The sequence below is a fragment of the Agelaius phoeniceus genome, chromosome 21 (assembly GCF_051311805.1).
Source record: "Agelaius phoeniceus isolate bAgePho1 chromosome 21, bAgePho1.hap1, whole genome shotgun sequence".
NCBI lineage: Eukaryota > Metazoa > Chordata > Aves > Passeriformes > Icteridae > Agelaius > Agelaius phoeniceus.
The window spans coordinates 4,793,599-4,817,600 of record NC_135285.1 but is presented as its reverse complement, the minus strand read 5'-3'; the positions used below and the strand labels follow the sequence as shown (position 1 = coordinate 4,817,600).

General features: G+C 49.3%; 1 protein-coding gene across 1 annotated transcript in view; it reads left to right on the top strand.

The window, feature by feature from the left end:
- Window positions 1-6,395: 6,395 nt before the first annotated feature.
- BRINP1 (BMP/retinoic acid inducible neural specific 1) overlaps window positions 6,396-24,002 on the top strand; it is a 94,130-nt gene continuing 76,523 nt past the window's right edge. The window contains exon 1 of the mRNA XM_054646601.2: window positions 6,396-6,815. The gene's annotated coding sequence lies outside the window, so the exon portion shown is untranslated. The remainder of the gene's footprint in view (window positions 6,816-24,002) is intronic.

Sequence of the window (24,002 nt, the reverse complement as noted above, 5' to 3'; positions counted from 1 at the left end):
GGCGATTTGGACCTTAGGCTACAGAATTTCCCTGCTGTGTTGTGTGGCAGAGAGCCAGGTGACTTGGCTGTTATTTACAATCCAGGGAGAAAAAGACAAAGCCACCCCTTCCAGGGGCTGAAAACAACGTCCCAGAGAGTTACAATGGATCAGACCAATTGGACAGTCATGAGTGGGATGAGTGTTTGTGGCATGACTTGGAGTCATCTCTTGGGGGTGGTACCATTATTCCATGCTCACATCCAATGCAGGGCCTTCCCTGCTGGATGGGGAAATCCAGAACAGAAGCATTGACCCTCTCACTCTCATCAGAATTAGCTGGGACTCTGGGTGACAGTGGCTCTTCTGCACCTCTTTTAATCAAGCTAAACCCTCTTTGTCTCTTGCCTGCCTCATAATAAGCACACCTCTTGCTTTGCCATCTCCTTAGCTGTGAATTTTATGGGTGAGATATGAAACAGTTACTAGAACACAGACATTTTGGAGTGAGGAATAAGAGAAAAAAAAGAAACCCATTGAACATTCTAGTCCCTGCATTTGACTGCACATGGGTTTCATCTGCCAACTTTTATTTTTTTTTTTTTTGAGTGGTCTGAAGTGCTCAGTGATTGCAGATAGAGGCAGAGTGAGGCTTGAAGCCTTCTGTGCAGCTCATGATGGGCTGGGAGTTACAAGTAGCTCCCTTTTGAAAGTCGTTGTCCAAGTTCAGAAGGAAACTAAACTGCAGGTGATGAATACTGATGACTTGTGCTTGGTCCCACACAATGGCAACAATGGGGAATATGAAAGACTGCTAATAAAGAATATGGATTTGTGCCTAAATGGGAAAATCAGCAGATATAAGCTCTAAAGGAAAGTATTCAAATCCTCTGGCTTCATCCTTCTAAAATTTAGGAATTCATCTAAGCACTGATTTGGTTCCCTTTAGAGTCAACAGAGAGAGACAATTTCAGAAGGAAATTCAAGCCATGTCAAAGATACTGTCTAAGATAACAGGAAGATTACACCTGGAGAGTTAAAATTACCACTTTCTGTTAACTGCAGAGAATGTTTAGATGAATACCTGAGACCAAATGTCGGGCCTGTTATAATTCCCCATTAATCCAATGGGTCAAATCATTAATTTGTGTGATCTACTCTTGGCCAGGAGCTGTCATATCAATGACAGTGGGGAACCAGTCTTTGGAGCTGGGAAACAACCAATTCCCACTGCTCCTTCTGCCCACTCTATTTTCCTAGATTTGACCTCAGAGTGGTCGCTGCCTTATTTTAAATTTCAATGAAAGACAAATCATTATTACTTCTTTCTCACACGACATCTGCTAAGAAGCAGACCAGCAGGGAAAAATACAAAAAAAGCTAATTAGAAAGCTGAATCTCGTGAAACTGAAAATGTAATTCTGAAACCCCAGAAGGTCATGGTGCTCAGAACAAGTGTCCTGAAAGGTGGGTGCCCAGGACAGCTGGAGTTCAATTCTGAAGTTATGGCATTTCTGCCTTTGTTAGTTTTAACCTGGAAATGGATTTTTCTAAATGGATAAATTTGTGATATGTTAATTTAGGAACAATGCAAAGATGGAAAACCTATTTGGAAAGATGAGTGAGTTCTGAACTTTTAAGGTATCTAAGAACTTCACCAAGAAGGTTTGTTCAGTTTAATGCAAGGGAACTAGAAACTCCTATTAGAAAACAAATAAACAAACAAACAAACATTTCCCAACTGCTTCTTCCCACTCTGTTGGGACCTGCCAGCATTTTGTCTTGGCTGGGATTTTCATAATTTCCCCAGCCACTGCAAAGGACTCAACTTAAACCTTTAATTCTGCATTTGGGGGTGATGGAAACAGGCTCTGCATGGTCCTTGCCTCTTGGCCTCACCCTTGAGCCCACTCACAGCCTTCTTCTGCCATCCATTAGAACAGCCTGGTGGAGCCCTTTGTGTCACCCATCCTGCTTGGGGAACACTGGGACACCCCTCCAGCTGTTCAGGGATGCCAGCAGCAGATGGATCTGGTTGGTGCACAGGATTTCTCTGCAGCCAGCACAAAGCACAGTCTGGGTAAGATCACTGCTTGCTGTGATATTGTTTGCAGAGGAAAAAGAGGAAATATATTTCACAAGAGACTGGGAGAGCACCAGAATATCAATACAATGCTCACAAAGCAAGTTTAATCCATTTTTAGCCTGTAATAAACAATGAAGTCTGTGAAACCTTGACAAGAATACATTGTGCATCCTCAAGGAGGACAACACAACAGGATATGTGAGGGAGAAAAGTTTGCCTGTAGCATGAGAAGAACACAGAGTGGAGTCTGAATATCTTCAGCAGCTCATGGGACTCTGGAGTGAGCTTTGCTGTAGAATCACAGAGATGAAGAATTCACTGTGTGCAGCTGGCACATACAGCTCCTTTTGCAAGAAATAATAATGGCACTTTGTGCTGGCCTGTTTGGGGGAGAGTGAATGTCCCCCGTAGCAGCTCAAAGGATCCTGTTGTAGATCTGTGACCAGAACATTTGCTGTTAACACACTGATGATTTCAATAATGAACATCTTGCTCAGCAATGAAAAGAGGGAAAAGAGGATTTTGGTTAGATTAGTCATCTTTTGTTTGAGATCTAGCTGGGTATTTGTCTACCTGTGGGACATGGTGAGTGCTTGCCTTCGTCTCACTTCTTTGTTTTCTTTTAATCATCTTCTACTGCTTCAATTTTGAAACATTTTCTCTTGATCACCAAGTTTTCTTGTTTTTATTTGCCCTTTCCTCTTCCCCCAGGCCCCTGGATATGGGCTGGAGGGCAGTGAGGGGATGACTGTGCTGTGTTGAGCTGACCACTGGGGTTAACCCACACCCACAGCATACCTGGAACACACCAAGAAAACCTCTTTGTCCATCATTGTGGCAGCTGTTGAGTGATCAACATGGACACTTCTCTGCTTTCTAGGTCTCTCAGTTCCATGTGATTTATTCCTCAACTTCTAATAAAGAGTCAAAATTACTGTTTCCCAAATTACTGTTTCCCCATCCTCGTCACTACCATAATTTTTTGTTTGCCCAGTGCATGCAAATTGGAGACTCTCTCTTTTAACTCTTTGTGTTGTGAAGTTCTGTTCTTCTGATAGACTGGTTTCTATTTTCATAATGGGAACAATATTATAGTTTGAAGAACTCCAAACATTGCTTTTAAGATATCTGAGGAAAGAAGGGTGGAAAAAAGTGAGGATTGGATGTGCTAAAATTGTTAAAAGCTCAAAAAAAAATCCTTACTGGAAGAAGAAATAGAAATCCTTGTTCAATGGAGCTTTGCTGATTTGGGGTGAAGATCAAGGCTTTGTTCATTGTAGGAAGAAGGTGAGTTGAAATACTCAAGACTAAAAAGAAGAGACCACTGAAAAGAGAAAGCTACCGAAGTGAAATAATTTTGTTTTTAAAAATGGCATCCAGAAACCTTATCTTTGACACATAAGAACAGACACATAGCCAAATATGCTGTAACCTGCTTAGGTTTCCAAAGCAGCAAATTAAACCAGTGGACTATGCAGTGAGTGTCCATTCAGATGAGCAAAGCTCATTGAACACAACAATACTGTAAGAGAACATGTTGAATACTCAATGCACCAAATAATCCTCTTTTGATACAGAGACAGTCACAGCTTTGGGAACGAGGCAGCAGCAGTGTATGTGTGACTGGAGGGGGGCAGACAGGGAAAAGCATAAGCAAAATTACTTTTTTTACATTGTTTTATGTTTTCCTCTACTTCTATTTTTATTATATTGATAGACAATCTTATTTCCAGGCAGGACATCTGCCCCAGGAATTGGCTGACATGGACCTTGTGGATGGAAGTGTTACTTCCTAGGGAGTCTTTATCACAGAATTACCGAATCATGGAATACCCTGCATTGGAAGGGACCCCCCAGGATCATCCAGTGGAGCTCCTGGCCCTGCACAGTCACCCCTTCCATCCCACCCTCTCATTGTGAGCGTTGTCCAAGAACTCCTTCAGCTCTGGCAGCCTCCTCGGCGCTGTGCCCATTCCCTGGGGAGCCTGGGCAGTGCCCAGCACCCTCTGGGACAAGAACCTTTCCCTGATATCCAACCTGACCCTCCCCTGACACAGCCCTTGGGTGTTGAAATGTTCCCTAGGTCTGTGAGGCCTTTGGGTGCCTGAAGAGTATCATGCCATTTGTTTTCTCTCTCTCCCTCTTCACAGGAGTATGAAATGTCATTCTGGGCGGTGCCAAACCCTGCTAGACCAAATCACAGAAGCCTTCTCAGGTGTAGTGAGGAAAGACACCCAGAACTGTTGCCTTGGTTGAGTTGGCAAAACCCATGTGGCTGCACTGCAGGTTCATGGAGCCTTTGCTTTTATTTCAAACAGCCTCATGTAGGACACAAGGCTTCTCCTTCCACTTCTGGTAATGCCAAGAGCATCAAGGAAAAAACACACTGATGATATCCCCACGTGCCATTTCTTTAAACAAAGGCTTTCGCCTTGTTTGTATGTTCTGTGTAAGACCTAATGCCTGAATTTTCCCTGCTGTGGAGTTTCCTCTGTGGCCTTGCACCAGGGGAATCTGTGGGAATCATTTCAGTCTTTTATTTGAGTCGGTGTGACAGAATCCAAGGTGGCTCACCAGGAAGTGTGCTTTGTGGCTGAGCAGTCCCTTGGAAAAAGGCGCAACTCAGGGGATTTGGGCACCCTGCCATTGGCATAAGCTGAGCTTCAGCCCAGTCAGAGCAGCTTGGAGTTAACAAAACAGCTTCTAATTCTGCTTAGGAAAGACTTGCTGAAGATTTGGCTTAAGACAATGTTCTGTAGCCACAAGGGATGGGTGAGAGAAGGACAGAGTGTCCTTGCAGGCCAGAGAAGGGCTTGTCCTTGGAGGAAGGAGGGCATCTCCCATTGCCCTCCTTGGCCCACACACCCTGCATGAGGTGGGTGTTTTTTTCCCACTATCAGCATCACCCAGCCCAGCCCAGCCCAGCCCAGCTCAGCCAAGCCTAACCCAGCCCAGCCCAGCCCAGCCCCACCACTGCCTAGGGGTAGTGTCTGGAAACCTCGGGGTCCCTGTCTGGAAGCCTCACATCACAGTTTTGTTAAGCTCTGCCCCTACACTGGGCAGCCTTTGCTGGTCTGCTGAGGTTTATCTGGGTGGGTCAAGCCCCTGAATCAGCCCCATCTCCATTCCCCATCCCAAGCCAATTCCAAATCCAGCGGAGGGACTTTCACCTGGGGGACACAGCCAGGCCGGGAGCGCAGCCGGCTGCATCCATAGTTTGGCCCAGTTCTGGTCCTCTCAGCTCAGCCTGGCTCAGCTCGGCTCAGCTCAGCCAGGCTCGGCTCAGCTGCTCTCAGCTTGGCTCGGCCTGGCTCAGCTCAGCTCAGCTCAGCCTGGCTTAGCTCAGCTCGGCTCGGCTCATCTTGACCCAGCTCAGCTCAGCCCGGCTCGGTTCATCCCGGCTCCGCTCTCCCAGCACGGCCCGGCTCAGCTCGGCTCGGCCTGGCTCTGCCCAGCTCAGCTCGGCTCGGCTCATCTCGACCCAGCTCAGCTCATCCCGGCTCGGTTCATCCCGGCTCAGCTCGGCCCAGCTCGGCCCCGCTCGGCCCCGCTCTCCCGGCACGGCCGGCGCTGTCCGCGGTGCTGAACCGCGCCCGCCCGGCGGGGCTGGGGAGCGGCTCGGCCCCGGCCCCGCTCCCCACGGAGAGCCGGGATCCCCGCAGCGAGGCCGGGAGCATCCTGCCCATCCTGCCCATCCTGCCCATCCTGCTCATCCTGCCCGTCCTGCCCATCCTGCCCATCCTGCCCATCCTGCCCATCCTGCCCATCCTGCCCATCCTGCCCATCCTGCTCATCCTGCCCATCCTGCCCATCCTGCCCATCCTGCCCGTCCTGCCCATCCTGCTCATCCTGCTCATCCTGCCCATCCTGCCCATCCTGCCCATCCTGCCCATCCTGCTCATCCTGCCCATCCTGCCCATCCTGCTCATCCTGCTCTCCCACCAGCCGGGAGCTCTCCGGGTCCGGGAGGAGAAAACTGAAGGCGTGGGGGTAGAAAAAAATAGAATTAAAATGAAATAGATGGGGTCTATTTAAATGGGGTCTGCAACCGGCCCCGCTGCTGCCTCCTCCCCAAACCCCCTCGGCGGACAAGTTTCGACCCCTCCCGCAGCCCCATCCCGCGGCCCTTCCCGGTCTCACCCTCCCTTCCCACGGCCCAGGCTCCGTCTGGCCGGAGCTTTAGTCCCTCCTTTTTGCCCCCGGCCCCTCCCCTTCTCTAATTATGTACAAAACACTTCTTAGAATAAAATGGCCAGGCTGGGGCTCCGCCTTGCTTTCCTCTTCCCCATTCATCCTCTCTAGCCCGCTCCAAGCCCCTCCCCCGGTGGCAAGCCCAGCCTCTCGCTTCCCTCCTGGAGCTCTTTTCATTTTTATTTCTAACCCCCTCTCCATTCTCCCTGCTGCCTCTGCTCTTTCCCCCGATGGCTACGAACTGAGCAGCAGAAGAGAGGGGGGGCACAGGAAGGGGGAAAAAAAAAAGCAAGAAAAAGGAAAAGGAAGAAGGGGAGAAGCGGAATTTTATTTTTTTTTTCCTTGCCTCTGCCCTTAATGCCCGCGATCTGGATCAAGGAAGGGGATTTTCTGTCTGAGCATGAAAAGGACTGCTAGAGCCCCAGGATTTTCACGCCTGCAGTCTCAGCCCCGCACCCAGTATGCGAGCTGGACAGAGAAGCTCTCCCACAAGTTCCTACCGAGCCGAATAAAAGCCACGGGCGAGCCGATCTCCGCCACAGAGGGACATTAGCATCAGGTAAGGCGAGCGCTGCTGCGCTGCGGCTGCGGCTCTGCCCGTGCCCGGGGCCGGCTCCCCCGTCCTGCCGCGCGTTGTGTAACGCGGCCCCTCCGCTCCCCCTGCCCGCACCCCCGCCCTGCCTGCCCGGGGGGATGGATGGCCAAGTCCCGCAGCTCCGTTCTGCACGCGTGGTGCCGAGATTCGCGCACTGCGAGCGCTGGTTTTTACTGGGGCAGCCCCCCCCGGAGCATGGCCGGCGATTGGGGTTCAGCCCCGGCGCGGCTGGGCTGGCGGTGGGGGCGGGAGGCAGCCAGGATCCATCTGTATTCCGGAGTATCGATACATCCCGGAGCAGGGGGGGACCGTCCCCAAGGAGATGGTGTCATCTCCACTTAATCCGCTGCTCCGCTTTCGCAAGTGACAAGCAAATCGCGGAGGAAAAGGAAAGTCTGTCGCCTCGAATCCCACACTGGGCTGATTGCCTCTACTTCCAGCGGGGATGGGAGGCAGCGGCAGAGCCGGGGGAGGGAAGGGGTGGCGGGGAGCTGCACCCCGCGGTGCTGGAGATGGGTTTTCCCCACATTCATTCCCCCGTTCCGCGCTGCTTGCGAGGCTGGTGTGGAGCGTAACTTTGCCTTTTTCCAGTCCTTGTGGAATGGCGGGACGGAGGGCATCTCCATGCCATTGCATCACCCCCGGGTCCAGCACAGGCTGGGTCTAAATCCCCAGAGACCATCTGGAGAGAGGAGGGGGGTTATAGGTGTGCGTGTTTTGGCTTTGGAGAGTTCCCCCGTGCTGGTACCTGACAGTGGGGAAGGGGAGGAGGTGTCACTTCTTGGATGCAGTCTCCTCTTCATGGAGGGAACCCAGCAGCAGATGAAATGCTGGCAGAATTGGTGTTTGAATTTAGCCGTGTGATTGACATCTGCACTAGGCAGGACAGAAGGGTCCTTCATGCTTTACTCTGGCTGCTCATCTGGCTGCATAATAATAATGTGTTCATAGCAGTAAATCTGCTTTCCCAGGAGTTGTAGAGAAGTATTTGGGAAGACAGCGAGAGGAGGAGGGAGCGAGTAAAGAGGAGATGTGGCTTTGGTGTAGGGAACATGAAAGGCTTTTGAAAAAAGATTCCTTATAAAGGAAAAATATCGATCAGCTCTGCTTGCGAGTAGCAGCCAGCCAGCCCTGGACTCTCTCCCTCCCACACACCCCAGACAAGCCACCATGCTCTCCCTGGAGCATGTACAAGCCAAGCACAGCCAGCACATGCTGTGGAGCTCGCAGCCCACCCCAGGCTCAGACACAGCCCCTCAGGCTCGCTCTGTAAACCCCTCTCCAAGCTCTGCAGCCCCGCAGCTCCCGCACGCTCAGCCACACAGGTGGGATCCACACACACTGAACGGGCAGAAATAGCTGCACTGATATTCTTATTATGTAAATCAAACCTTCAGAAGTTCACATGAGCACACACATGCTGTCGTCTTTGCAGGGCTCGCAGTAGGGGGTTTGCTCCTCCAGTGTAGCTTTCTTCTCTTGTAGTTGGCTCCAAGCATTGATTTGGGGTTTGTCTGACTCCAAAGCCCTTTGCAACTCAGCAGAAAACCCTCTACATTTGGTGTGTCTACGCTTGTTTTATGGCTCTTTGCAGATTCCCAGGACTTGGGAATGATTTCACTACTGGAAAGGCAGACGAGCAGCAGACAGGGAAGCAGGGAAATGGCTGGGGGAGCGGTGGCATTTCCATACTCATCATGCCTTCCCTGATCAAGAGCTGGAGTCTGGGAGTATGGGAAGAGCTCTGCTGGAGTTACATAGCTTTAAAATGTGTGTGAGTGTGTGTGAGCAGAACCACACACACATCGATGGCTAAAACACACAATGCAAGGCTCCACTCCAGTCTTACCCTGGTTCAGAGAAAAACCCTCCCATACTCAAGGGACAGATACTCCCTTTGCATGCCCCTTTGATCAGAAATGAGAGTGGGCACAGGGGGATGATGTCACTGGTGTTAGAGGTGCTTAACATCCCCCTCTGACCTTCCTCCTCTTCCCCTCTTTCCATAGGGCCTAGTGAGGACACGAGCCTCCAAGAGTAGGAATATAATGAGGCTGACTAAAGTCAGTGTTAAAACTTTGGAGAGGAGGAACATATGGTGAATTGGCTAGTTTTAGGTAAAATGTGTCCCAAAAGAAATGGCATGGGATTTGTCCCTATTCCCTCCTAACCACCACTGTTTACTACATTGGGAGTATGTGTAAGGCGGATGCTAAACACTCCGTGGGAATGGGTCTGCCAGCAGACAATAGTCATTGTTGTCTGTGTGACAGAAATACTTCAAAGCCAAATCCTCCCATCTTTGAGCAGGCAGGAGCCCCACCACCTTCTCCAGGTGCATTGCTCAGGAGAGCATGGCAGGAACTGACTCCAGAACCAGGGATCCGCACCCAGCTCCCAGGAATGGATGGGGATTTCTAGACTTTACCCAGGACTTGGTATTTACAGCAGAGATGTTGAGAAAGCAGGAAAAAATTGATTGGGGAGGGCTGGAAAAAAATAACTGAAGAACATAAATGAGGGTGAAGAACCCCGGAGCACTGCGAGACACGGTGCTGGGAGGTGGGAAATCAGGGAGGGATCCCCCAAAAAAGGGAACACACCCCGTGCCCTGCTCAGCCCTGCTCAGCCCTGCTCAGCCCCCTTCAGCCCCTCTCAGCCCGGCTCAACCCGGTACAGCCCCGCTAGCCCAGCTCAGCCCTGTTTAGCCCCGCTCAGCCCCGCTCAGCGCTGTGTGGCCTCGTTCAGCCCAGCTCAGCCCTGTTCAGCTCCGCTAGCCCAGCTCAGCCTTGTTTAGCCCCGCTCAGCCCCACTCAGCCCGGCTCAGCCCAGCTCAGCCCCGCTCAGCCCGGCTCAGCCCCGTTCAGCCCCGCTCAGCCCCGCTCAGCCCGGTACAGTCCCGCTCAGCCCCGCTCAGCCCGGCTCAGCCCAGCTCAGCCCGGCTCAGCCCCGCTCAGCCCTGCTCAGCCCGGTACAGCCCGGTTCAGCCCCGCTCAGCCCCGCTCAGCCCGGTTCAGCCCCGTTCAGCCCCGCTCAGCTCGGTTCAGCCCGGTTCAGCCCCGCTCAGCCCGGCTGCGCCAGCGCGGCGGGCGGGCGGTGCCGCCGGGCCCCAGGAGGGGGCGCTGTGGCTCCACGCAGCTCCGGGCGCGGAGCGGAGCGGGGCTCGCCCGCACCCCTGCCCGCATCAGCATCCAGCCCTGCCCGCATCATCCCTGCCCGCATCAGCATCCAGCCCTGCCCGCATCAGCGTACATCCCTGCCCGCATCAGCATCCAGCCCTGCCCGCATCACCCCTGCCCGCATCAGCATCCAGCCCTGCCCGCATCAGCATCCAGCCCTGCCCGCATCATCCCTGCCCGCATCAGCATCCAGCCCTGCCCGCATCATCCCTGCCCGCATCACCACCCAGCCCTGCCCGCATTCTCCGGCAGCATCTCCTGCCCGTACCCCCGCCCGCATCCCTGCCTCCATTCCCCGGCAGCATCCCCTGCCCGCACCCCTGTCCGAATCCCTGCCCGCATTCTTCAGCATATAGTCATCCTCGTCCACATCCCTTCCCGCATCCCTCCCTTCCCGCATCTCTGCCTGCGTCCCTGCCCTGAGCCCTGCCTGCATCCCTTCCCGCATCCTCGCCCGCATCCCCCGCCCCTATCCCCGGCCGCGGATGAGGCGGAGGGGCCGGGGCTGGCGCTCGGTGCCGGCGGGGCTCTGCTCCTGGAGCCCCGGTGCGGCTGGACGGGTGCGGGCCGCTCCTCCCGCTCCGGAGCTGCCGGGCGAGCGCAGCCTGCGGGGAGCCGGCCCGGTGCGAGCAGGGATCGTTCACCCGGTGATGAAATGCAGCTACTTCTGGGACAGAGCCCAGCAGCTTTTCCGTGCCAGCAAATACTACAGGGGAAGTGAAAAATCACTTCATGCATTGGAAGTGCAGAGATGAACTTAGTGAGGCAGAATATAAATTACCCAGACCGAGGAAGCTTGTGCCCGGTTGTTTGATTTACACCATCCTGCTTGCAAAAGTATCATGAGATTTTTAACAACTAAAGACCTTGGCCCATTTCCTTCCAGGCCACATAGAGCAGCTTTTCAGCAAGGGAGAATATCCACACACACACACACAGAGATCTGGCCTCTAAACAGATCCATGGACTGGGACTGGTCCTGCTGCTCTCCCTCTCCCATGGAAGATGGCTGCCAGAGCAGGATGAGGTAGGGAATGGTGCTGAGCTGAGTCAGGGCAAAATAAACATCTCCTCCCGGCAATGTGTGTGCTCCAGAGTGTTCCTGGATGCCAGGGAAGGTTCTCCCCTGCCTGCTGTGCCTCTGCATGGCCATGTCCAGCTGATGTGCTGGGCCTGGAGCACGTCTGGCCAGGGCTGCAGCGGGCTGGTGGCTGCAGGTGGTGTGGGAAAGGGAAATGTTATCAAGGAGAGAGAGCTGGGGAAGCAAAGTGGATACATCTACCAGGTACTTTTGTCTGGAGAGAGGATGGGCAGAGCAGGACCAGACAAATGAGGTGACATTCCCAGGGTTTGGAGTAGGCACGGGACAGCTGTTGCTGGCTTGATGAGCTAAGCTGTGCAGTGCCAGGGAAGGAAAAGTCCTGACTAGTGGGAGGGAGGAATGGGAGAAAAAGCAGAAATCAGAGGAGCAGCTGATTTAGAGTGAGCTGAAGGCTATGGAAGGATTTAAGTTTATTTCAGGAATGCTGGATCACATCCCAAGTGGAGGTGGCATAAACTGGGTATATGAACATGTCATTTTGGAAAGAAAACAAGAGTCAGGCCCAGGATTCCCCTGAGCCTGGGCTGGGGAGTTTAACACAACATTTACAGCCTCCTGCTTGGGGAGTTATTTTCCTGCAGCCTTGAGGCAGGACTTGCAAGCAGCTTCACAGGAGAAAGATGCTTATTTGTTTTTGCTATTTGTTCTTCTCAAGTCATGTGTTCTCCATCCATTTTATTGTTGCCTGCACGGTGCAGCTGGCAGAGCTCAGCTCTGCACAGAGCTGCTGCTGTGGCTGAGTGGCACCCACGGTGACACCCGTGGTGGTGGCATTTTTCTGGGTGTTGACATTGCATTCCCCAGTGCTTGAACTATCACACATGTGATTTCTGGCTCCTGTTCCAGAAAAACCACCAGTTGCTCTGCTGATGGATCACCTCTTCCAGTGGCAATAGGAATAGCAGTAAGTCACAGAGGAGTGAATAATCTAGAGAGGGTCACCTGCAGAGGAGGATGGAGTGAATTGTCTTTGCCAGACACATGCTGTTGTTCACTGATGGAAATGCTGGGCAGAGGTAGAAACTGATGTGCCAGAAGCACCAGTACAGCTTTGCAGCCCTAGAACAATTCTCTGTGTGTGTGTGTGTGTGTTAGCAGTGGGCACTATTTGGTGGAGTATTTCCTTTACAGAGACATCTTCCCTCCCAGACAGTCATGAATTACAGCAAAGTCAGCTCACAGCTGACACACCAAGCTTGCAAACCAAGCTATGGGAGGTTCTCACACAGAAGAGAAGCTCCAGAAAACCAACAAAACCCCAACAATTTGCTCCAGCACTTTTTGTTGGATATCAAAAGGGAATATAGGAGAAGAGGGAGCTCTCCCTCCCATCTGGTCTCCCAATTTCCAGTAGAGTAGCTCTGGATCCTGTAGTCTTTTCATGCCTGGGATCTGTCTCATTGCTGATAGGAAGTACATCCTTTACCCTGGTATTTAGAGAAGATACATCCTGAAGCCTTATGACAGGTCTTCTTACAGCCTGGACTTTAATATCTTTGCATATTACAGCTGGAATATGTTGTACAGCAAGTTCCTGTGAAAAGCTCGCAGCCTCTTGCTGTAAATCACTGCAGCCTGTTGAAGCCAGGGCTGTTAACTGGCTCTGGGGTGAGTTAGGATCTCTTTCTTAGGCTTTGATTTAGAGTGTGATTTAGAACCTGGCCTGTGCTCTGGACTCCACTGTGTCCATCACGGTTTTGGATGCAGTTTTGGCCAGAAGTCCTGAGTCGGCAGGACCGGTCCCCTTTAGCCATTTCTGTACCCTGCCCTGGCTGTGTGTGTGGCTGTCAGATACATTGCTAACACTGGAGACCCCTGTGGTAATTTATCCTCACAACTGTAGATGCTGACTTGCTAAGCAGGGTGGAAGACAGGGAGGGTGAGCTTTAAAACCATCCCCTCATGCAGGCAGCACATTCCAGGCGAGGCTGCGGGAGCAGAAAAAATAACTAAAAGGAATTTGTGGAAAATCACAAAGCAGCTCAAACTAACCGGGGGAAGAATGAACAGAAATGAGCTGTGACCCCAGGGAGGAGGCTGGGGATTCAGAGCAGGCAGGAGGAGCAGGATGAGCAGGTGGGAATCCTTAGCTGGACTTCTGGGCTCGGTGGAGCAGACACCAGCAGGGCAGGATGCGGGTGCTGGAGCAGCCGGGCTGCTCTTGGCGCGTGGCTGCTCTTCAGGCAGGTGCAGATGGTGAGCGGGTGAGCAGAGCCCTCTGACATATGCTGGGGTACATATGTGGCTCTGGGTCCCTCCTGGCTCAGACCACCTCCCTGCCTGGACCAGGAATGTTATTCCAGCCACTTCCCACACTGCCCTGTGCTGAGCGAGGTTTGCAGCCCGAATCAAAGGCGTGTTTTGAGGGAGCAGCGCGAGCTTAGGAGGTACAAGCTGAGACCAAAGAATGCCTAAGAAATGCTGAGAAAGTCAAAGGGAAGAGCTAACAAAGCACAGTGTTTGTGCTAAGATTGTGAACAGAGAGAAGAAAGCAGCAACAAGGATCCCTGTAACATAGCCTTAAGACGAGCAGCTATTTCTAGAATTGCTTATTGTCATGTCATCCAAATTCGGAGTCACTTCTGCAAAACAACTCCAGGCTTTACTGTTTTATGCTGGAGAATGCTGATAATGTGTTCATCTGCCATTTCCACTCTCCTGAAAGAGAACTGTAAAGTATTTGAAAATGATGGACCATGTTTTAGGTCAGTGAATAGATAAATCTGGTCAACCAGGGAAAAAGAGACCAATTAGGATTTTCCTGCAATATTTACCTAAAGTAACCAAAGAGCAGAAACTTGAGTTTAGAAATATTTAGATAAAACTAAACTAGTCTTTTTGTGCAATTAGAGATACATGTGCATCAACCCTTTTTGCTTTTTGGCGGAAGAGTAAAGGTGAAAAGACGGATTGGAGCTGGAAGTGTTGCTCAGGGAATTTGCTGGAGGATGAGGGATGAAGGAGGGATCTATTTTGCTGATGAAGCTGGCTTGGGCCTTGTTAAGACTGGAAAAAACTGAGAAGTGTTCTAACCACAACAGTAGGACACTAAAGGGATCAGAAAGACACGGATGAGTGCTGTCACTCCTGGGATAACCTTTCAGCTGTGTGGGGACACACAAAGTCAGTGGTTGTCTGAGGACTGTCATCTGCAGTGCCAGATGGAATATCCTGTGTCTGACTATTTCTTTATTGATTCCTTTCATGCTTGGTGTTTTAATAACATTCTGCAGTAATGAAGTAAGTCACAAGTCATCTATGAAAATAATTTTTTGGGGGGGGGGGGTTAGATCTAGTACCACATAATTTCCTTGGGTGTCTCCCAGCTTTCTATGGGAAAGAGAAGGGGTGAATAACCACATGTCAATTTTCTCCCCTCTTTGTGACTGGATAGATGTCAAAATCACCCCTCTTGTCCCAAAGGCTGTGCTGCTGCAGGATGTGTCACTGAGTGCTCAGATATTGCTCAAAGTTTATCAAGCACAGACTTTTTTCACACCTGGGCTCAATTGTCGCCAACCGAGAGCAATCAGAACCACAAAGAGCCCGATCCTGCAATTGGAATCACACAGATAAATTTTTAATTACAGCCCCATGGACATAATGAAACTGATTTCCAAGACCAAAGCCTAAGCAACAACAACAAATCCATGCACATGCCGAGTGCAGAGTGAATCATGTTTATGGTTCATCAGTATGCAGCTTCTTTGTTCCAAAATGCTGGTCAGGAAGGCAGAAGAAATATTCCCCGGGATATTATAAAGACTAACATATCATCAGAGGGAGAATCAATGGAGATTGATGGCAAATTAGATGGACACTTGAGACATTAAAAGGAAGGATGGAAAATAGAAGTGATATTATAATTGAACCATATTAATACATTTTAAATTGCTTTACAAATATTAACAAGTTAAATAAGGGAAGGCTGGAAATTATAGTTCATCTAGTCTGGGAAAGCTGGGAGTGAGGAGGGACATTCAGGTTCCAGTACAAAGGTAAATGAAGGTTAAAATGAAACGTGATCAGAAGTATTTTAACACTTTGATGATAGAAGAACAAGGGGACCACATCAAAATTAAAGGGCACAACTTTTAAAGCAAATTAAAAGGAAATAGTCCTTTCTTCAGTGTATAGTGTAGGCACACAATTCCCTGCTGCAGGATGTGGCTGAGATGAAAGTCCGGATGGATTTGAAGTGTAAAAGGCTACATAACTTTGTAGCAATTAATAGCATTTGCAGCCCTGCAATCTGGGACAATGGTAATCAGGTCTCAGGCTTCAAAGCAAAGGATGACCATCTTCTGGGGTCAGGAAGGACATTTTCTCTCTGCATAAAAAGAACATAATATGGTTGGCCAGGTAATGTGACTGCCCATGGTCGATCCCGCTGGAAGCTAAGTCAGCAAGAGATTAGCAAATTGCTTCTGTGGGTGCTGGATTAAGGTATTATAAAAAGGTTTTCATCAATGCCAGACAGAATATCAATCCAGCAATCTCTTCTTCTGTGTCAACTCCCACAAAAGTAATTTCAGTGATTAGAATAGATATTGAAGTGGGACATGAAGCGGGTGGTTCCAGGCAGCAGCAGTGACCCTGAGCTGCACAGCTCAGTGTCCTCTATCAGCACCAGCATCTGCAGGATGGCACAGAGCTGGGATGAGCCTGGAGTCTCCCAGCCCCAGGTCCTGTAGGGATACAAACTCCCTGTGCCCAAGGGCCTGCTGCCTGCACAGAGGAGGAGAAACAGGGAATGCTGTCACCTCTGCTCAGTACCAGAGGAAATGCAGCACAAGGCTTGGAGAGCTATTCAAATCCTGTCAGTAGAAGCATTTCAGTTTGCAATCTTGCCTTGACAGATTTTGAAAGTAGTTGGTGGCAAAAGGTAGCAGAACGTTATAGAAAACAGGACCTGAAATACTGCCATGGGATATGGGGAACATTTGGAAAATCAGCCTCCAAGGTGTTTGTAAGATGTCACCTTAAAAATCTGCCCAAGCTGATGCAGGGAGGCTGTGACAGAGACAAGTGGGTGCATGAAATCTTGAGACTTAACCAAAGCAGCTTGGTAGGAGTGACAGGGTGGGCAGAGATCAGCTATAGAGCTGTGTCCTCTCCCCATATTTTCCCCACAGTCCCCTCCTCCTGAGGGTCCCAGGGTGACTCTCCCTGTCTGCCTCGTGTTGGGCACAGTCCTGCCTGCTGCCCAGGGTCATCCACCATCACTGTGCTGCTGGGATTGAGGAGGAATGTGCCTTTCTCCATAACTTTCCTCTCCTATCAGCCTTTCTGTGCCTGTTGCTGGAGACAGAGGTTGGGTGAAGAGAATCAAGGCTGCTGAAGTTCAGCTTCAGCAGGTGGCACTTGCTGAGGGCCACTTCTGCCCTGGCCATGAGCACCTCTGTGTGGACAGAGATGCTCTCCCGTGGTCAGGTAATAAAGCAGTGTTCCCTTCAGAAGGATGGGCAGCTGATGGCTGTGAGGAAAACACATCAATAGGTGGGGTAATGTTCTGACAGGTGTGTGACTGGGAGGAGGGAGGGGGGAGCTGGTGCTGGGAGCACAAAGTTCGCTGCTGGGGCAGGTGTGAACGAGTCCTTTGTTTCCTGGATGGTAAAAAAGAGACAGATGTGAGTGGCAGGTGCAAATCTGCCGGTGAGGTGTTGTGGAAGTGTGATGATTACTGTGCTCATGGCCTGGGCTGGGAAGGATGGATGAAGGAGTTTTTGTTCTGCAAAATTCACCAGAAAGATGCATGCAAAAAAAAAAAATATGGCTGTAAGGTAGGGCTGCAATTTACCTGCATTATTGGAAGATTGATTTCTGATGAAACGAGCAGAGAAAGGAGGGGAATAAAATTTTATGGATAGCAAGAATGGGGATCAGAGGTCTAAAATGGCAGCTGTTAGTATTCTTGAAGGATTGGTTCAAATGAGACTGCAGAAACCAGTGCAAGCTTCTGATTTCCAACCATCTGCATTTAGGAAAGAGAGAGAGACCAGCAGGCTGGCCTCAGTGCAATTCTGCTGGATTTCCCCTGAGAATCAGAATTGTCCCTGCATTCCAAGTACCTGAAAGCCTTAAAACACTGCCAAGGCTGAAAGGTGAGGCGAGGGTCGGAAGCGAGAAGGGCTGACAGGAATAAGTAGATTGTAGTCTAGGCTGGATAATTCAGGGATCTGTAATAAAACTGCCCAGTGACAGATAGTGAATAAAAGACTACAGGTATATTATGGTTTACAGAGCACAGGACAGATGTGTCTCTAAGGAGGATGAGATAAGGAGAGGAAGGCGGCAGAGGCTGCTTTGGGATGCAGCAGCACTGTGTGAATAAAGCAGCGCTGTCGTGAGATAGTTCAATCATGGTGCTGTCACTGACATCTTATATATGACCTTGGGCAGGTCTTAGGCTGGGAGCTTTGCAGAAGAGCTTTTTCAATGTGTTTCCATGCACAGGAGCTGAATCCCTTTGGTGGTGCAGCTCTGAGCCTCCAGCTCACACAGTGGATGGGAACTGCCCAGGGAACTTGGATCCAAGTTTGGCATGAGGAAAAATCTGGATTTTTTAAAGAATTCAGCAACCCCTGTCCTCAGGAAATATAATCCCCCAAAGACTGGTGGTCATCTATGCTGACTCTTTGCATTCCCAATGCTGGGTAAAAGCAGTGCTGGGTTTTGCCTCTCTCTCCCCTCCACTCCAATAAAATGGCTCCTTCTTCAGAAATCTGGCCTGAGTTAATCTTTCTTCCCATGGCCTAAGATCACTGGCAGAGCTGGCCTTTTACTGGAATAGATAAGGGAAGAACATGCTAATTGTATTTATTTGCCTCCCTTGCACACAGAAATGAGTATTTTACATCCACAAACCATAAAATGAAGTTTGCAAGTGCACACACAAAGAGACATGTGCATTGTGCTTTAAGAATGCTGAATCAAGGCTGCTGTTTCATATTAATCTTTTTCCCAACTTCAGCATTTGCAGTAAATAGCAATTAATGATAAAGCTGCCTGCATTAAATAGAAGAGCAAAAGAGGCTGATAGGTCCTTCCTACCAGTGGATCCTCCTGCAGTGCTTCTCATTACTTTAAGTTTGAAGGCAGATTTTGTCCATGGCTGCACTTTTTTTTTCCTCACTGCTGCTCCTCTGAGGCAGCCTTTCTGTAAAGCCTTGACACCAGGGAAGTGCAGTCCCCAAACCCTCGTGTGTCACATCACAGGGACACACATTTGATGTTGGGGCACAACCCTCCCTTGGGTGCTGGGGCAGGGGTGGGTGGAAGGGCTGGGGACAAACTCTGCTGCCCTTGCACAACTCTGGCCTCCAGAGCTCCATCAGCAACGTTTGGACTCGGGAAAAGGAAATCAACAGCAGAGCTGAGACACACTCTGGATTTTATTTTTAGGTGTAAGTTTAAAATTCCAGGTGTCGCAGACATCTTTTATGGAAAATCCTTTCCTTAGGATTTTTCCTCCTGAGAAGCTGAGAGGCCTCAGGAACAAAATGTAACCAATGGTTATCTGCTGCTGTGGAATGCAACAGGTGCATCTGGGATTGGGCTCATGTGGTTGTTTCTAATTAATGGCCAATCACAGCCCAGCTGGCTCGGACTTTCTGTCAGAGCCACAAACCTTTGTGATCATTCTTTGCTATTCTATTCTTAGCCAGCCTTCTGATGAAATCCTTTCTTCTATTCTTTTAGTATAGTTTTAATGTAATATATATCATAAAATAATAAATCAGCCTTCTGAAACATGGAGTCAGATCCTCGTCTCTTCCCTCATCCTCAGACCCCTGTGAACACGGTCACATCCAGGCACTTGGAGGGATATGAGGGCTGATTCCCAGCTCAATAATGCAGTATTTTTGTGTTCAGACACTCAGGGTGCATTTCCATGCCCCACATGCAGAGGGTTGAAGCATGCAGCATGTGCTGGGACAGTGCTGCAGGACTGTGGAATGTGACAATAACCCACCAGAGGGTTTGTGCTTGCTCATATTGTCCAAAACTGATGTTAACAAAGCAAAATGTACCCAGAACTGGGTTACTTCTGAAGGGAAGCTTGTTTCCACTTCCTGGAGAAACTCCAAGAGCAAAATAATACAGGGAGCTGAGATCTTTGGCAATGTGGAAACATCCAGAGATATTTAGATGCTCAGTTCCTACACACACACCTTTTCTTTAAATCCTCTGCCTGCAGGGAGCTGAGCAGGTGCTGCTTCCCTGAACAGCTCCAGGACCAAGACTGCTGTGAGCAGGGCCCTGTGCTGGAGAAAGCAGACACAGAATGGGTGCAGGCACTGCCTGAGGAGGAGCAGGGTCCCTGGAACAGGCTGTGTCTCTGTCTCATTCTGAGTGCTCTTCAGGGGTTTCAGTCAGGGATGGCTGATGCAGGGAGCTCTGATGCTTTTGTTTTTTTTTTTTTGGCTTAATGTCACAGGCACTTGGACATCACATATTCCAGTTTTCTGTAGGGACTTTGTGCCTGTTTGGTTCTGTGGTGATTTAAAAAAAAAAAGGGAAATCAGGAGAAGAATTCTGAGAAATAGAGGGTGAAAAGGGATGGTGTCACTGTCTTAAAATCTTAAAATAAACCAGCAGCATATGGCAATTTCTAATGGAAAAAGTAAATTCACTCTCAGATTATTTCCTGGGAACTTTTCACTCATTTTTGACACAGGGCTTTGCTCATCTATTTTGCTGTAAATCTAATTATTTCATTTTAAGTTCTGTGTTGAATGCAGGTTTAGACTAGAAGACAGCAAAGGACTCTGAAAGTCACCAGCTTAAGGAACTCAGAGAAACTCAGCCTTGCTGAGATCCCTCATGTTGTTATGAAGATCTGACAGACAGTTATTGGAATTCCTGGTAGGAATAGGTGAATAATGATTTCTCTTTTTTTTTTTTTTTATCAGTTTAGCTCTGGAAGAAAAAATGAAGGGAAAAATTACTTTTAGGTATTTAAATGTAATTAGTGTAGCAGGGGAAGAATGAAAAAGATTTTATATTTGAGACTAAAAGGAAAAGGGAGTAGAAAATAATTTCAAAACTTGAATTTTGTATAAATGAATAACCTTTTTTTTCCTAACCATATTATTTCACTTTTGGTCGGTTTTGTGTTTTTTTTTTTAACATTTCCTTCTGGATCCACTTTATAGACATCTCATCAGGAAGCATTTACATTAAGAAATAATGCAGTCATGTACTTTGATTATTTTAATTTTTTCCCATCCCACTTTTTGACAGTAGCTATCTAATGAATTCAATCTGAATTAATAAACATTGGCAGACAATCCCCAAGCACTTTTCCAAGCCTAATTTTAGGATGTGTTAAAAACAATGTCTCGCATCCTTTAGTGCCTATGATTGCAGTTTCCTTTTTGCTGCACACAGTTAAAGACAATTCCTACCTCAAATAGCAGATACTCAAAGGGTCCAGAGTGATGGGAGATAAAAGGAGAAAATAAAAAGATCTGTCTGAAGTCAAAGTAAATCAGGAGCAGAGCTATATAGAGATGAGGATGGTCTTGACTTCATTCCCTGCTTTCTCACCAGCCTGGGGATTAATTATAAATCTCTTTCTCACCCATTAGGTTTGTCTCATACTCCTTCTACTCCTGCACTTTCTCATTCACACCTTCAAGTCTTTGCTACTCTTCCTTTAATCCAACTTTCCTGACTCTCCAGTTTTTGCAGGCTTTCCTCTCTTCTCCCCTGCTCCTCCTGGAGAGGATTGCTAACGAAGTGGCAAGTGTTAATAACATGTCTTGGCTGTGCCTGCTGTGATGGAGAAAGGAGGAGCAAGGTGGGTGAAGGAAAGCTGCACAGAAGGAGGAACAGGATGATCTGAGCTGATTCCAGGCTCTGGATGAGGTGCAGGAAGGCAGAGACACCTCCTTGCAATGGGAGCAGAGTGTGAGCTGAGTGTCCCAGGAGAACATCAACACATCTGCAAGGTGGGACTTGTCTCCTCAGGGATGCAGGGGCCAAAGCAAGGACTTCCATGGCTGGGGGATGTGTAAAAGGACCAGCAGAGCCCTGCCCTGTGCTGTGACAGGAGCTCAGAGCAGGGCACCCTGCACTTCATTTGCGTGGCTGGGTTTGTGCACAGGGACTTGTGGCACTGCAGGACATCAGCTGTGGATGTGCACACCCAGGGAGACAGGGCTGATGGTGCTGGCTGTGCTCCCTGTGCTGGCAGGGCTCCCACAGCCATCTGCTCTGGGCACAGGGTCCCACCTGAGCCTGGGCTGTCACCACAGCCCTGCCAGCTTCCTGCAGGATCCCCCGTTTGTCACTGCAGCCTCTGAGCAGAACCTGTGGGTTTAGGGGACTGAAGTGTTTAAGGGGGACACAGGAGAGCCCCTGTTTTGGGCTGGCAGCTGCAGCTCCCTGAGGAGCACAGGCTAAGCCCACAGCAGCTGGTGGGAACAAACTGTGTTCCTGTGGGAACAAAGATGTTGTCTTGTCTACAGGAGGAGGGACAAAACAAAAGTATAAATTAGAGGGAAGTTTCCTTGAGCTGCTCTGGTCTGAGAATGTTATACCAGGAATAAAATGTCCAAGAATAGCTGTCTGTCATTGTGAACAGTCACATAAGCCATGATAGATAACTTCAGCCTGTGTCTTCATGAGCACAGCAGACTCTAAATACTCTTCTTTCTTTGGAAACTCCTTCCCAACACCTTTGATTTCACAGGGGTAAGCCAGCTGTATTTCTGTTCTGCATTTAATTTAACACTCATACAAAATTATGTATCTAGCCAACTATTTATTATCTAATTTGATGTCTGTAGTTGAGGAAAGACTATTTATCCTTTCCCACAGCAGTGTCTCTTCCTCTGGCAGCTCTGACTAGCTGCTAGGTGCCCTGGGGAATGTCAAGGCAGAATTAATTAATCATGACCAGCCATGGAGGTGCTTTTCAGATTTGGATTTGGCCAGCTGATTGCACAGGGTCTTTCTGGGAGTCAGGCTGTTGAAGACACAAATGTGATGCTCGCTCTGGATTGCTTTCAAAGTCACTTTGGGAAGCATGCAGGATCCATCCAGGGTGAGGAGATCCAGCAGGAGAATGTGTGCAGGCTGGTGGAGGGGTCTGCTGGCTCCCTTTGGCAGGACACCATGCCAGGGAAGCTTTAAAGTGCCACTCAGCATGCCCTGTCCTTCCCCCAGCCCACAGAGGCGTGAATCTCTCAGCATTCCCGTGGAAGGCCTGTAGGCATTCATTCTGAATGTCTCCCTTGGAGCAGGAGGAGCTGTGATGGCACCTGGCCCTTGCCAAACTGGAAGTCACCCCTGGGCCTGCCCACGAGTGATGGCAACGCCGGCCAACTGCACAGGCTGTGCTGTAGCTGCCCTGTTTGTTTTACAAATAGCTCTCAGTACTTCCAGGCCTTCTTGCTTCCCTTTGTAGAGCCTGGTTGAGCATGTGCTGCTCTTCCTGGTCAGTGATCTGCTCCTGGCACTGAGGAAAGGTCAAGTGTCCATGCCAGTTCTGTTGGATCTGTCAGCAGCCCTCGGGCGCTGCGGGCTCGCTGTGATTTGCAGAGTCTGGCACGGATGGGCAATATCTCCCTGCAGGAGCATTCCTCCTTTCCAAAGACACTCCACAGTGCAACTTGGGCTAATGAAGCCTCTCCCTCAAGGACTCTTCCAGGGGGTAACTCCATGCTCAGTTGTGCTTTTGCTGTCAGAGGGATGGGGCTCTGATGCTACAGATGTGCTGGTGACAAGAAGGGGTAAGGTCAGCTTTCAAGTGAATTACCCACAGTTTTCAAAATTGATCATCCTCAAACCTCCTTTCCTGCTTTCGACTTGTTCCATTGTTGCCTAACACAGAGACAAATTGAGGCACTTTTCTCCTTCCCCACCCCAGAGATGAGGCCAGGAGCACAGAAACGTCAGCTGGGATGGGATGGAGCCATTTGTGGGGCGTGGAGGTGGAAACATCAGCTTTTAATGGAAGTCTCAGACTCCAGCAGTGCTCACTATTAGCCAAGAGCTGTAATCCATAGTGACAGGCCAGCTGGAGCACAAGGACACTTCCAGGCAGATCTGCATTCAGAGGTGCACTCCCAGCAGCTGCGTGGGGGAATTCAGATTTCCAACCACAGAGCTTGGCACACCAGGCATGTCCCACTCAGAGGAAAAGCAGACTGAAAAGCCCCTCTTCCACTGTAAATGAATCTCCACAAGTTGGGGATGCTTCTTTTTATTCCCACTGAAATAAAAGGAATGGATGGAGTTGCCTTGTTTCAGGCTCAGCTCCTCACCCTCCCTTTTGCCTCTTGCTTTGCTCTTCTTTTCAACCCACTTTTCCCACCACCTGCACAGACATTCACAGAGTGATTCCCCTCTGCTTCGTGCAGGGGAGCAGAAATGTGGTTTCAAATTAAAAAAAAAAAAAAAAATCAGGTAGACTTCCAAGAAGGAGGTGGAATACATCTTTTAAAAGTACGTAAGTGGTTTGGAAGACAGAGGTCCCAGGAGGTCAATGGTATTCAGACTTTTAAATCCCTGATGCTCAGGAAAACATTGCATACAAATTCCACTCTGGGAAAATCTGCATTTTCTTCTTCTTCTATTTTTATTTTTTTCTTTAACAAGTAGAGGAGTTGGTTTTCTGGTGTACAGAAGGGAGAGAAGCTGTACTTTGCTGTCATTGAGCTGACAGAGCTGCTTGGAAAATGGACAATTTCCTTGGGAAATTCTTGCTTTTTGACATGTGGTGGCTTTTTATAAACTTCAGTGTGAAGGAGAACCATGATCCCACAGAGCTCTTATGACCTAAAATTTAAAAGCAATAATAATTTGAGATCATTGATATTTTCTGTTCCTTTGTGCTGAAGCACTTAGATGCTGTGGGAA